Source organism: Oncorhynchus tshawytscha, linkage group LG26, assembly GCF_018296145.1.
Source record: "Oncorhynchus tshawytscha isolate Ot180627B linkage group LG26, Otsh_v2.0, whole genome shotgun sequence".
Lineage (NCBI taxonomy): Eukaryota > Metazoa > Chordata > Actinopteri > Salmoniformes > Salmonidae > Oncorhynchus > Oncorhynchus tshawytscha.
Genome location: NC_056454.1, coordinates 14376884 through 14390649, shown reverse-complemented (window position 1 = coordinate 14390649; position 13766 = coordinate 14376884). Strand labels below are relative to the sequence as shown.

Genomic DNA, 13766 nt, shown 5'->3' with positions numbered 1-13766 from the left:
ACACTCCCAGATAACTTTTGACCCCTCAACATTATCGATCACCACTGAACTGACAGTTTTAATTAACAGAAAACCTATGAATGCACTCACTGCCTTATCTAAAAACCCCAGAGCTAAGTTTCTGTAGGGTCAACTATAGGCTAATGACCTTATCTGTTTTCATAGTCCACAACCCATTAGTTTTATTCCTAGTTGGAATGGTGTTCATTAACTTTTTATTACTCCTTGTCCGTCTCACACAATCCCTTCTTATGAACTCATATTGTTAATCACTTATAAAACAGAGTATAAGTTTACTTAGTTACAATTCTATTTAAAATGGGGATATTGTTTATTCATTTATCCATAATAAATACAACAAATTGTGGATTGGAAATGCTTAATGTGAGTCTGGAAGGAGAGTTTACAGTCTAACCAGACACCTAGGTATTTGTTGTTGTCCACATATTCTAAGTCAGAACCGTCCAGAGTAGTGATGCTGGATGAGCAGGCAGGTGTGGGCAGTGATCGGTTGAAGAGCAAGAATTTATTTTTACTTGAATTTAAGAGCAGTTGTGTGGCATTGGAGCTCGTCTGGAGGTTAGTTAACACAGTGTTCAAAGAAGGGCCAGAAGTATACAGAATGGTGTCATCTGCGTAGAGGTGGATCAGAGAATCACCAGCAGCAAGACCGACATCATTGATGTATACAGAGAAGAGAGTCGGCCCGAAAATTGAACCCTGTGGCACCCCCATAGAGATTGCCAGAGGTCCAGACAACAGGCCCTCCGATTTGACACACTGAACTTTATCAGAGAAGTAGTTGGTGAACCAGGCGAGGCAGTCATTTGAGAAACCAAGGCTGTAGAGTCTGCCGATAAGAATGTGGTGATTGACAGAGTCAAAAGCCTTGGCCAGGTCGATGAATATGGCTGCACAGTAATGTCTCTTATTGGATGGCAGTTATGATATCATTTAGGACCTTGAGCGTGGCTGAGGTGCACCCATGACCAGCTCTGAAACCAGATTGCATAACGGAGAAGGTACGGTGGGATTCGAAATGGTCGGTAATCTGTTTGTTAACTTGGCTTCCGAAGACCTTAGAAAGGCAGAGTAGGATAGATGTAGGTCTGTAGCAGTTTGGGTCTAGAGTGTCTCCCTCTTTGAAGAGGGGGATGATCGCGGCAGCTTTCCAATCTTTGACAATCTCATGTGATACAAAAGAGATGTTGAACAGGCTAGTAATAGGGATTTCGGCAGATAATCTTAGAAAGAGAGGGTCCAGATTGTCTAGCCTGGCTGATTTGTAGGGGTCCAGATTTTGCAGCTCTTTCAGAACATCAGCTATCTGGATTTGGGTGAAGGAGAAATGGGGGAGGATTGGTTGAGTTGCTGTGGGGGGTGCCTACCCCAGTTGACCGGTGTAGGGGTAGCCAGGTGGAAAGCATGGCCAGCCATAGAAAAATGCTTATTGAAATGATCAATTATCGTGGATTTATCGGTGGTGACAGTGTTTCCTAGCCTCAGTGCAGTGGGCAGCTGGGAGGAGGTGCTCTTTTTCTCCATGGACTTTACAGTGTCCCAGAACTTTGAGTTTGTGCTACAGGATGCACATTTCTGTTTGAAAAAGCTAGCCTTAGCTTTCCTAAATGCCTGTGTATATTGGTTCCTAACTTCCCTGAAAAGTTGCATATCACAGGGGCTATTCGATGCAAATGCAGTACGCCACAGGATGTTGTTTTTGTGCTGGTCAAGGCCAGTCAGGTCTGGAGTGAACCAAGGGCTATATCTGTTCCTGGTTCTAACATGTTTTATTGGAGCATGATTATTTAAGATGGTGAGTAAGGAACTTTTAACCTGTTGAGTGTAGGGGGCAGTAATTTGATATTTGGAGGAAAAACGTACCCAAATTAAACTGCCTATTTCTCAGGCCCAGAATCTAGAATATGCACATAATTGTCCGATTAGGATAGAAAACACTCCAAAGTTTCCAAAATATTGTCTGTGAGTATAACAGAACTGATATTGTAGGTGAAAACCTGAGGAAAATCCAACAAGGAAGTGCCTAAGAGAAACGAATCTCCCTGTTCCATTGCATGCCTTACCTAAATTTAAAGAGATATCAACCAGATTCATTTCCCTATGGCTTCCACATGGTGTGAACAGTCTTTAGACATAGTTTCAGGCTTTTATTCTGAAAAATGAGCGAGAACGATCATATCGCGTCAGTGGATGGCTGGGTGCCAGCAGAGTTTTGCATGCGTAACAGCTTCGAGCAGACATTTTCTCTCTCTCTCTCTCCTATTGAAAAAGCTACGGTCCGGTTGAAATATTATCGATTGTTTATTGTAATCCTGAGGATTGATTAAAAAAACGTTTGACATGTTTCTGCGAACTTTACAGATACTATTTGGAATTTTCGTTTGCTCGTCATGTGGATTTCTGAACAAAACACGCCAACCAAATGGAGGTTTTTGGAAATAAAAATAATCTTTATCAAACAAAAGGAACATTTATTGTGTAACTCGGAGTCTCGTGAGTGCAAACATCCGAAGATCAAAGGTAAGCAATTAATTTTATTGCTTTTCTGACTTTCCTGACCAATCTACTTTGCTGCTAGGTGTTTGTAATGTTTTGTCTGCTGAGAGAGGTGTCCTAACATAAATGCTTGGATAGCTTTTTTGAAATCTGACACGCCAGGTGGATTAACAATAAGCTAGCTGTGTTTTGCTATATTGCACTTGTGATTTCATGAAAATGAAATCATTTTAGGAATTTACAGTGGGGCAAAAAAGTATTTAGTCAGCCACCAATTGTGCAAGTTCTCCCACTTAAAAAGATGAGGGGCCTGTAATTTTCATCATAGGTACACTTCAAGTATGATAGACAAAATGAGGCGAAAAAAATCTGGTAAATCACTTTGTAGGATTTTTAATGAATTTATTTGCAAATTATGGTGGAAAATAAGTATTTGGTCACCTACAAACAAGCAAGATTTCTGGCTCTCACAGACCTGTAACTTCTTCTTTAAGAGGCTCCTCTGTCCTCCACTCATTACCTGTATTAATGGCACCTGTTTGAACTTGTTATCAGTATAAAAGACACCTGTCCACAACTCCAAACAGTCACACTCCAAACTCCACTATGGCCAAGACCAAAAGAGCTGTCAAAGGACACCAGAAACAAAATTGTAGACCTGCACCAGGCTGGGAAGACTGAATCTGCAATAGGTAAGCAGCTTGGTTTGAAGAACTCAACTGTGGGAGCAATTATTAGGAAATGGAAGACATACAAGACCACTGATAATCTCCCTCGATCTGGGGCTCCACGCAAGATCTCACCCCGTGGGGTCAAAATGATCACAAGAACGGTGAGCAAAAATCCCAGAACCACACGGGGGGACCTAGTGAATGACCTGCAGAGAGCTGGGACCAAAGTAACAAAGCCTACCATCAGTAACACACTACGCCGCCAGGGACTCAAATCCTGCAGTGCCAGACGTGTCCCCCTGCTTAAGCCAGTTCATGTCCAGGCCCATCTGAAGTTTGCTAGAGAGCATTTGGATGATCCAGAAAAAGATTGGGAGAATGTCATATGGTCAGATGAAGCCAAAATATAACTTTTTGGTAAAAACTCAACTCGTCGTGTTTGGAGGACAAAGAATGCTGAGCTGCATCCAAAGAACACCATACCTACCTGTGAAGCATGGGGTGGAAACATCATGCTTTGGGGCTGTTTTTCTGCAAAGGGACCAGGACGACTGATCCGTGTAAAGGAAAGATTGAATGGGGCCATGTATCATGAGATTTTGAGTGAAAACCTCCTTCCATCAGCAAGGGCATTGAATGACAATGATCCCAAACACACCACCCGGGCAACGAAGGAGTGGCTTCGTAAGAAGCATTTCAATGTCCTGGAATGGCCTAGCCAGTCTCCAGATCTCAACCCCATAGAAAATCTTTGGAGGGAGCTGAAAGTCCATGTTGCCCAGCAACAGCCCCAAAACATCACTGCTCTAGAGGAGATCTGCATGGAGGAATGGGCCAAAATACCAGCAACAGTGTGTGAAAACCTTGTGAAGACTTACAGAAAACGTTTGACCTCTGTCATTGCCAACAAAGGGTATATAACAAAGTATTGAGAAACTTTTGTTATTGACCAAATACTTATTTTCCACCATAATTTGCAAATAAATTCATAAAAAAATCCTACAATGTGATTTTCTGGATTTTTTTTCTCATTTTATCTGTCATAGTTGAAGTGTACCTATGTTGAAAATTACAGGCCTCTCATCTTTTTAAGTGGGAGAACTTGCACAATTGGTGGCTGACTAAATACTTTTTTGCCCCACTGTAATTTGAATTTGGCGCTCTGCAATTCAACGGATGTTGATGAAAATGATCCCGCTAACTGGATGGGTGCGCCAATAAGTTAAAGAATAACCCATCCTCTACTGACGGGATAAGGTCAATATCATTCCAGGATACCCCGGCCAGGTTGATTAGAAAGGCCTGCTTGCTGAAGTGTTTTAGGGTGTGTTTGACAGTGATGAGGGGTGGTCGTTTGACCGCAGACCCATTATGGATGCAGGCAATGAGGCGGTGATCGCTGAGATCTTGGTTGAAAACAGCAGCAGAGGTGTTTTTGGAGGCAAGTTGGTTAGGATGATATCTATGAGGGTGCCCCGTGTTTACAGATTTGGGGTTGTACCAGGTAGGTTCATTGATAATTTGTGTGAGATTGAGGGCCTCAAGCTTAGATTGTAGGATGGAAGGGGTGTTAAGCATGTCCCAGTTTAGGTCACTTAGCAGCACGAGCTCTGAAGATAGATGGGTGGCAATCAATTTACATATGGTGCCCAGGGCACAGCTGGCGGCAGAGAGTGGTCTATAGCAAGCGGTAACGGTGAGAGACTTGTTTCTGGAAAGGTGGATTTTTATAAGTAGAAGCTCGAATTGTTTGGGTACAGACCTTGATAGTAAGACAGAACTCTGCAGACTATCTCTGCAGTAGATTGCAACTCCGCCCCCTTTGGCAGTTAGGGATGAAAATGTCAGGTTTTTTTGGTGGCCTTCCTAAGCCAGGATTCAGACACGGCTAAGACATCCAGGTTGGCAGAGTGTGCTAAAGCAGTGAATAAAACAAATTTAGGGAGGAGGCTTCTAATGTTAACATGCATGAAACCAAGGCTCTTACGGTTACAGAATCAACAAATGAGATCACCTGGGGAATAGAAGTGGAACTAGGCACTGCAGGTCCTGGATTAACCTCTACATCACCAGAGGAACAGAGGAGGAGTAGGATAAGGGTACGGCTAAAGGCTATAAGAACTGGTCGTCTAGTACGTTCGTAACAGAGAGTAAAAGGATCAGGTTTCTGGCCGCGCTAGAATTGATTCAATGCATAATGTACAGACAAAGGTGTGGTAGGATGTGAGTACATTGGAGGTAAACCTAGGCATTGAGTGACGATGAGAGAGATATTGTCTCCAGGTGATGTCATCGCATATGTGGGAGGTGGAACTTTTTGGTTGGTTAAGGCATATTGAGCATGCCTAGAGGCTCTACAGTGAAATAAAACAATAATCACTAACCAGAACAGTAATGGACAAGGCATATTGACATTAGGGAGAGGCATGTGTAGCCGAGTGATCATTGGGGTCCAGTGAGTGGTTGGGCTGGCTGGAGACATGGCGATTCAGACAGCTAGCAGGCCGGGGCTAGCAAGCTAGCAGAAGGGCCTTAGAGGGAGGTCGCGATGGAGGAGCCTTCTTGTGCGGTTCTGTCAATAGACCAGTCGTGATGGATTAGTAGGGTTCCGTGTAGCAGAGGGGTCCAGTCCAATTAGCAAATGGATCTATTCAGCTAACAGTCCAATATGCTCTAGACAGCTAGCGGGCTGCGGGTAGCAGGCTAGCAGATGGGCACTCAGGGGACGTCACGACGGAGGGGCCTGTTGGAGAAAAAAAACCCTTGGGCAGATTACGTCGGTAGTCCACCAGTCGTGATGGATAAGCAGGGCTTCGTGTAGGTAAAAGGGGCCCAGGCCGATTGGCAAAATAGGAATAGTGGCCCGAGAAAGTGGCCGATGGACCTATTAGCTAACAGTCCAATATGCTCTAGACAGCTAGCGGGTCGCGGCTAGCAGGCGGGCATTCTGGGGACGTCGCGAAGTAGGAGCCAGTTGAGTAACCCCCTCGAGCAGATTACGTTGGTAGTCCAGTCATGAAGGATCGGCGGGGTTCCGTCCCCTGTACCGGCAGTAAAAGGGGTCCAGGCCATTTGGCAAAATAAGTATTGTAGCCAAGGAGTGGCTGATGGACCTCTTCAGCTAGCTGGGAGATGGGCCTAGCATGGGCTAGCTCCAGGCTAATTGGTGCTTGCTTCGGGACAGAGACATTAGCCAGGAGTAGTCACTCGGATTGCAGCTAGCTACCCAGGTGGGTTCAGTGCTTGCGGAATCCGGGGATATGGAGAGAAAATAGGTTCGGTATGCTCTAGTTTGAATCGCGTTGTACAAACTGGCAAAAGCTTTCCGAGCTAAAGGTAGCTGATGACCACTAGCAGTGGTTAGCTGACTACTAGTTAGCTGGCTAGCTTCTGTTGGGGGATTCTGTTTCAGAGGTCAAGAGAAATACTTCCCAAAAAAGCAGTTTTTTCAACAGTCATTTGTTTGTCAACACGACAATGACCCCAAATACACTTCCAGGCTGTGTAAGGGCTATTTGACCAAGAAGGAGAATGATGGTGCTGCATGTTTTATTTTTTATTTCACCTTTATTTAACCAGGTAGGCCAGTTGAGAACAAGTTCTCATTTACAACTGCGACCTGGCCAAGATAAAGCATAGCAGTGCGACAAAAACACAGAGTTACACATAAACAAACATACAGTTAATAACACAAAATAAAATAAAAATAGAATCTATGTACAGTGTGTGCAAATGTAGAAGAGTAGGGAGGTAGGCAATAAATTGGCCATAAAGGTGAAAATAATTACAACTTAGCATTAATACTGGAGTGATATATGTGCAGATGATGATGTGCAAGTAGAGATACCCTCTTGCTCTTCTGCACCCCAGTAAGTAATAATATGGGGATGAGGTAGTCAGGTGTGCTATTTACAGATTGGCTGTGTACAGGTACAGTGATCGGTAAGCTTCTCTGACAACTTATGCTTAAAGTTAGAGAGGGAGATAAAAGACTCCAGCTTCAGAGACTTTGTGGGGACATCAAAACATTTAATCAGATTACATGGCCTTCACAATCACCCGACCTCAACCAAATTGAGATGGTTTGGGATGAGTTGGACCGCAGAGTGAAGGAAAAGCAGCCAACAAGTGCTCAGCATATGTGGGAACTCCTTCAAGACTGTTGGAAAAGCATTCCTCATGAAGCTGGTTGAGAGAATGCCAAGAGTGTGCAAAGCTGTCATCAAGGCAAACGGTGGCTACTTTAAAGAATCTAAAATATTTGTTTAATACTGTTTTGTTTACTACATGATTCCATATTTGTTATTTAATAGTTTTGATGTCTTCACTATTATTCTACAATGTTGAAAATAGTACAAATAAAGAAAAACTTTTGAATGAGTAGGTGTGTCCAAACTTTTGACTGGTACTCTATATTTGTGTGGATATTACATGAATGTGAATTACATAACCAGAGGGAAAGTGTGTGAATCAATCAATAGCGATATGGCATATCACTTGATGTGTTAACCTGCCATACCACCATAATCATTTCTAATTAAGTGGGACAGATTTTTATCAGCAGGATTCCACTTCATTCTCAGCACACAGAGGACATAAACATGCCTGGGGCAACTCTAAGTCATTTGCCAGAGCAGCTTTCTTTTTTATACGCAAAGGATCAAATAATGCAATTTAAATTGGCAATAATAGCCTTAGGTTAAGCTATGGTCCATGAAATACAAAGATGTTACATAGGGTCGGTAACAAAGACATGGAAAGAGTACCGCATCACAGCATTGATGCCCATATGTTTGTATTTACCAATAATATCACAGGCTTTTATGTGGACAAATTTTAAAAATGGATTAACCGTGAACTATCAATGATGAGTTATCTGTTAAAGGCCCAATGTGTTCAAAAATGTGATAGTGCTGTGTTTTATATACACTCACCGGCCAGTTTATGTACACCACCCTGTTTCACAAAAATGGATCGCTTTTTCTATATAAAGCAGGTAGACAGGGATTGAGGCATTCAGTTACTGTTCGATTAAATGTTAGAACGGTCAAAACGAGTGAAGCGACTTTGAGAGTGGTATTATCATCGGTGCCAGGCACACTGGATCCAGTATCTCGTGATGCCATTGTGTCAGCATGGACCAACATCCTTGTGGAATTTCTGACACCTTATAGAATACCCCAAAGAATTCAGTCTGTTCTGGAGGCAAAAGGGGGTCCGCCGGTACCAGATGGGTGTACCTATTAAACTGGCTGGTGAGTGTATATTTCCACACTATGAGGTTGGAATAATAATGTGAAATTGTGAAAATTATGATAATGCGCTTTAAGTGTAAGAGTTGTTTTGAAAAGACCCTCAGAAATGTTTTGGTGGGATGGAGTTTTAGCCTGCCTGATGACATCACCAGGTACTAAATTAGTTAATAAACCAATAAGAAAGAGATTTCCAAACCTCTCTGCTAGTTCTCAGTTTACCGCTTCCCACGCTGACCACTTCCAGACATTCCTAGCAAAAGTCTTACTTGAGAAATTGTTCTTTGCTAAGAAGATATTTTAGTTTATTTTTGAACATTTTAATTTAAAACAATCCCATAAATTATTTGATATTGAGATATAAAAAAGGCTGCATTGGACCTTTAAATGAAGGCCCAGACAGAAGTGAAGTGCCCCCACAACAGGAATACACAGCCATTACCAAAGTCAACAAGCTTTGACTCCTCCCTCGGTGGTCAGAAGCATGTTGTTTCCTTTGATGTCACAATGGATAATCTGGCTGTTGTGTAAATGCTGGAGACCCTGGCAGGCGGGAGGGGCTTAATAAGCGTCAGTAATGCCATTAATAATTGTTTGTTAATAATAAAGCTGTCTACCGCCATGCGTATTACTCCCACACCATGCCACCTCCTGAGTCAATCCCCTGCCCACTGTGTGTGGATGCCACACCCTGCTGTCAGTAGGCATTTTGCACTTGGCCATCTCACCAAGAGGGCACCGTATAAAATATGTGTGATAACGGGCTCCAGCAGCTGTTGGCTTCGCATGAGCAGGCCTTTGATGAGATCTGTGACTGAGCCCCCGTTGCACAGCTGTGTGTGTGTGTGTGTGTGTGTGTGTGTGTGTGTGTGTGTGTGTGTGTGTGTGTGTGTGTGTGTGTGTGTGTGAGAGAATACTCACCACTCTAGATTATGATTAATTACAAGAGCCATCCCTCCCACACATACAATTAGACTGGAGTCACAACTCCTTCCAGAGCTTTTAAACTTGAGATTTTTCCCCCAGTGTAGGAGGGTGACCTCCTCTCAGCTCTTTAAAGTAAATCTACCGTTTGTGATCTTTCTACTGCTCAAACAGACAACAAAGATGGGCTGTAGTCTACTGTAAGACTGTGTTGATCATATTGGTGGAAATGTAACAAAGGCGATAAAGTGCAGCTACCTATACTGAGCACAATCAGACACTGTCTTGTTTGACAAGCTCACACCACTGGGTTATATTGCCTCAAATGACAAAGTGCTACTGTATGAGCCCTTAAATGATTAACTGCATGTTGTACAGTAGATACAGTATATAATATATGACTGGATTATAAAGCTGGGCGAGACAGAAGCGAGACAGAAAAACCCAGGCGATCTCACTTCTAGAACCATCCAGAGGCCGTCTGGCTTGTAGAACATGCCATAGAACTTGACCACGTTGGGGTGGTTGGACAGGGTCCTCAGGATGTTGTACTCAGCCTCAATCTCCTCATCAACATCCTTCGACAAGGAGGACACATGAACATCAGTCGACTGAACACCAACACGCCAAAAGACAAAACAAAGTGTCAACAAATACTTACATTTCTAAAAAAGGATGTTGAAATAAAATTTAAGGGAACTAAAACACCCTCAATCAGAGCCCGGAACCATTAAACACAGGGAAACTAACTCTTGGTTAGAAGTACCAATGAAGTATCTTCTATATCAGTTTAAATCTCAGTGGAAGTGAAGAAAAAGTGTCACAGAGGCAGAATTCCTCTTCCTGGATACGTGAACGATACTGTCAGCAGTCTAATCAAGAAGAGGGATGAGCGGGGAAGCAGCTACATCTTCATACCCAGCTAGGGAGCTGCAGCAGGGGGGCAGTGAGAGGCGCAAGAGGAATTGAAGCACTGACACAATCACAGGCAAGCACTCAGCTTGAATCTCACAAACAAAACATGGCGCCACTGAAGGCCACCCTGGCCTCAGCACCACAGACAGGTCTGGCAGCTGGCTGCACATCACTAAGGTCGGGACATACATAAAGGCGGAGGGAGATGGTAAGGACGACTGTGGAGAGTGGGTGTAGAAATGGGGTGGAAATTGATGAAAAGGAGACAGTTAATGAATCTACTTGGGAACAGTAAATACAAGGACAGGTACATTGGAGTACCAGCGAATCGCTCAATATGTAAGCGGTCAGATGACACGGATGCTACTCTACAGGACTGTTTTGCTAGCACAGACTGGAAAATCTTCTGGGATTCATTCAATGAAGGAGTATACCACCTCAGTCATCGGCTTCATCAATAAGTGCATCGACGACGTCGTCCCCACAGTGACCGTACATACATATCCCGACCAGAAGCCATGGATTACAGGCAACATCTGCATCGAGCTAAAGGCTAGAGCTGCCGCTTTCAAGGAGCGGGACACTAATCGGGATGCTTATAAGAAATTCCGCTATGCCCTCAGACGATCTATCAAACAGGCAAAGCGTCAATACAGGATTAAGACTGAATCCTACTACACCGGCTCTGATGCTCGTTGGATGTAGCAGGGCTTGAAAATGATTACGGACTACAAAGGGAACCCCAGCCGCGAGCTGCCCAGTGACGCGAGCCTACCAAATGAGCTAAATGCCTTTTATAGTCGCTTCGAGGCAAGCAACACTGAAGCATGCATGAGAGCACCAAATGTTCCTGGTGACTGTGTGATCACGCTCTCGGTGGCCAATGTGAGCAAGACCTTTAAACAGGTCAACATTCACAAAGCCGCGGGGCCAGACGGATTACCAGGACGTGTGCACTCAAAACATGTACGGAGCAACTGGCAAGTGTCTTCACTGACATTTTCAACCTCTCCCTGACAGAGTCTGTAATACCAACATGTTTCAAGCAGACCACCATAGTCCTTGTGTCCAAGGAAGTGAAGGTAACCTGCCTAAATGATTACCGCCCCGTACCACTCACATCAGTAGCCATGAAGTGCTTGAAAGGCTGGTCCTGGCTCACATCAACACCATCCTAACTAGACCCACTCCAATTCACATACCGCTCCAACAGATCCACAGACGAAGCAATCTCAATCGCACTCCATACTGCCCTTTCCCACCTGGACAAAAGGAACACCTGCGTGAGAATGCTGTTCATTGACTACACCTCAGCGTTCAACACCATAGCGCCCACAAAGCTCATCACTAAGATAAGGACCCTGGGACTACACACCTCCCTCTGCAACTGGATCCTGGACTTCCTGATGGGCCGACCCCAGGTAGTAAGGGTAGGCAACAACACATCTGCGTGCTTAGTCCCCTCACCCACGACTGCGTGACTCCAACACAATCATTAAGTTTGCTGACGACACAACAGTGGTAGGCCTGATGACCGACAACGATGAGACAGACTATAGGGAGGAGGTCAGAGACCTGGCAGTGTGATGCCAGGACAACAACCTCTCCCTCAATGTCAGCAAGACAAAGGAGCTGATAGTGGACTACAGGAAAAGGTGGGCCGAACAGGCCCCCATTAACATCAACAGTACTGTAGTGGAGTGGGTCCACATCACCAACAAAATATCATGGTCCAAACACACCAAGACAGTCGTGAAGAGGGCACGACAACACCTTGTCCTCCTCAGGGGAGCATCCAACCGGTCAAGAGCATCCTGGTTGTATCACCGCCTGGTATGGCAACTGCTCGGCATCTGACCGTAAGGCGCTACAGAGGGTAGCGAGTACGGCCCAGTATATCACTGGGGCCAAGCTTCCTGCCATCCAGGTCCTATATATTAGGCGGTGTCAGAGGAATGCCCAAAAAATCGTCAAAGACTCCAGTCACCCAAATCATAGACTGTTCTCTCAGCTTCCGCATGGCAAGTGGTAGCGGAGTGCCAAGTCTAGGACCAAAAGGCTCCATAACAGCTTCTACGTCCAAGCCATAAGACTGCTGAACAATTCATCAAATAGTCATATAGTAGACTATTTACATTGACCCCCCCCCCAAGACGCAGGCCTCCTAATTATCCCTAGAATTTCTAAGCAAACAGCTGGAGGCAGGGCTTTCTCCTATAGTGCTCCATTTTTAAGGAATGGTCTGCCTACCCATGTGAGAGAAGCAAACTCGGTCTCAACCTTTAAGTCTTTACAGAAGACTCATCTCTTAAGTAGGTCATATGATTGAGTGTAGTCTGGCCCAGGAGTGTGAAGGTGAACGGAAAGGCTCTGGAGCAACGAACCGCCCTTGCTGTCTCTGCCTGCCCGGTTCCCCTCTCTCCACTGGGATTCTCTGCCTCTAACCCTATTACAGGGGCTGAGTCACTGGCTTACTGGTGCTCTTCCATGCCGTCCCTAGGAGGGGTGCGTCACTTGAGTGGATTGAGTCACTGACGTGGTCTTCCTGTCTGGGTTGGTGCCCCCCCTTGGGCTGTGCCGTGGCGGAGATCTTTGTGGGCTATACTCGGCTTATCCCTGTAGTGGTGTGGGGGCTGTGCTTTGGCAAAGTGGGTGGGGTTATATCCTGCCTGTTTGGCCCTGTCCGGGGGTATCATCGGATGGGGCCACAGTGTCTCCTGACCCTGCCTGTCTCAGCCTCCAGTATTTCTGCTGCAGTAGTTTATGTGTCGGGGGGCTAGGCTCAGTCTGTTATGTCTGGAGTATTTCTCCTGTCTTATCCGGTGTCCTGTGTGAATTTAAGTATGCTCTCTCTAATTCTCTCTTTCTTTCTTTCTTTCTCTCTCTCAGAGGACCTTTTGGGGTTTTAGGCTGGGTTTCTGTACAGCACTTTGATATTTCAGCTGATGTAAGAAGGGCTATATACATACATTTGATAGGATTTGATTTATAATGAGACAAGGCAAACAACAGTCAAGAAAAACAGAGATGATTTCCTTTATTCATTTGTTTGGTTTAGCGTTATCACTTGTAAGGGTTGACATTACTGGCACCTCAACTTTCTAAAGAGACATATCAATTGATTGTGTCTCTTTTGCATTTTTATTTAATTTTCATTTGACTGTTATTTAACTAGGCAAGTCAGTTAAGAACAAATTCTTATTTACAATGATGGCCAACCCTGGACAAACCCTAACGATGCTAGGCCAATTGTGCACCGCCCTATGGGACTCCCAATCACGTTTAACTTACATGAATTGGGTGCAGGGCTTTGACTGATGCCTGACTCCCATCCTTCCTGTTGTTCACTCTAGACCTTTCCATAGGTTCCTTTACCAATGGTCCCTGCAGTCAGCCAAAGGATCCGCCAGGCTCTCCAGACCGTACAGCAACCTCCTACATTGAATTATAGAGCTCCAAGTGAAATGCTTCATTCATGTTCACGCAT

At 44.6% G+C, this 13766-nt stretch overlaps 1 pseudogene; it reads right to left on the bottom strand.

The window, feature by feature from the left end:
• LOC112224997 overlaps window positions 1-13766 on the bottom strand; it is a 100925-nt pseudogene extending 87159 nt beyond the window's left edge.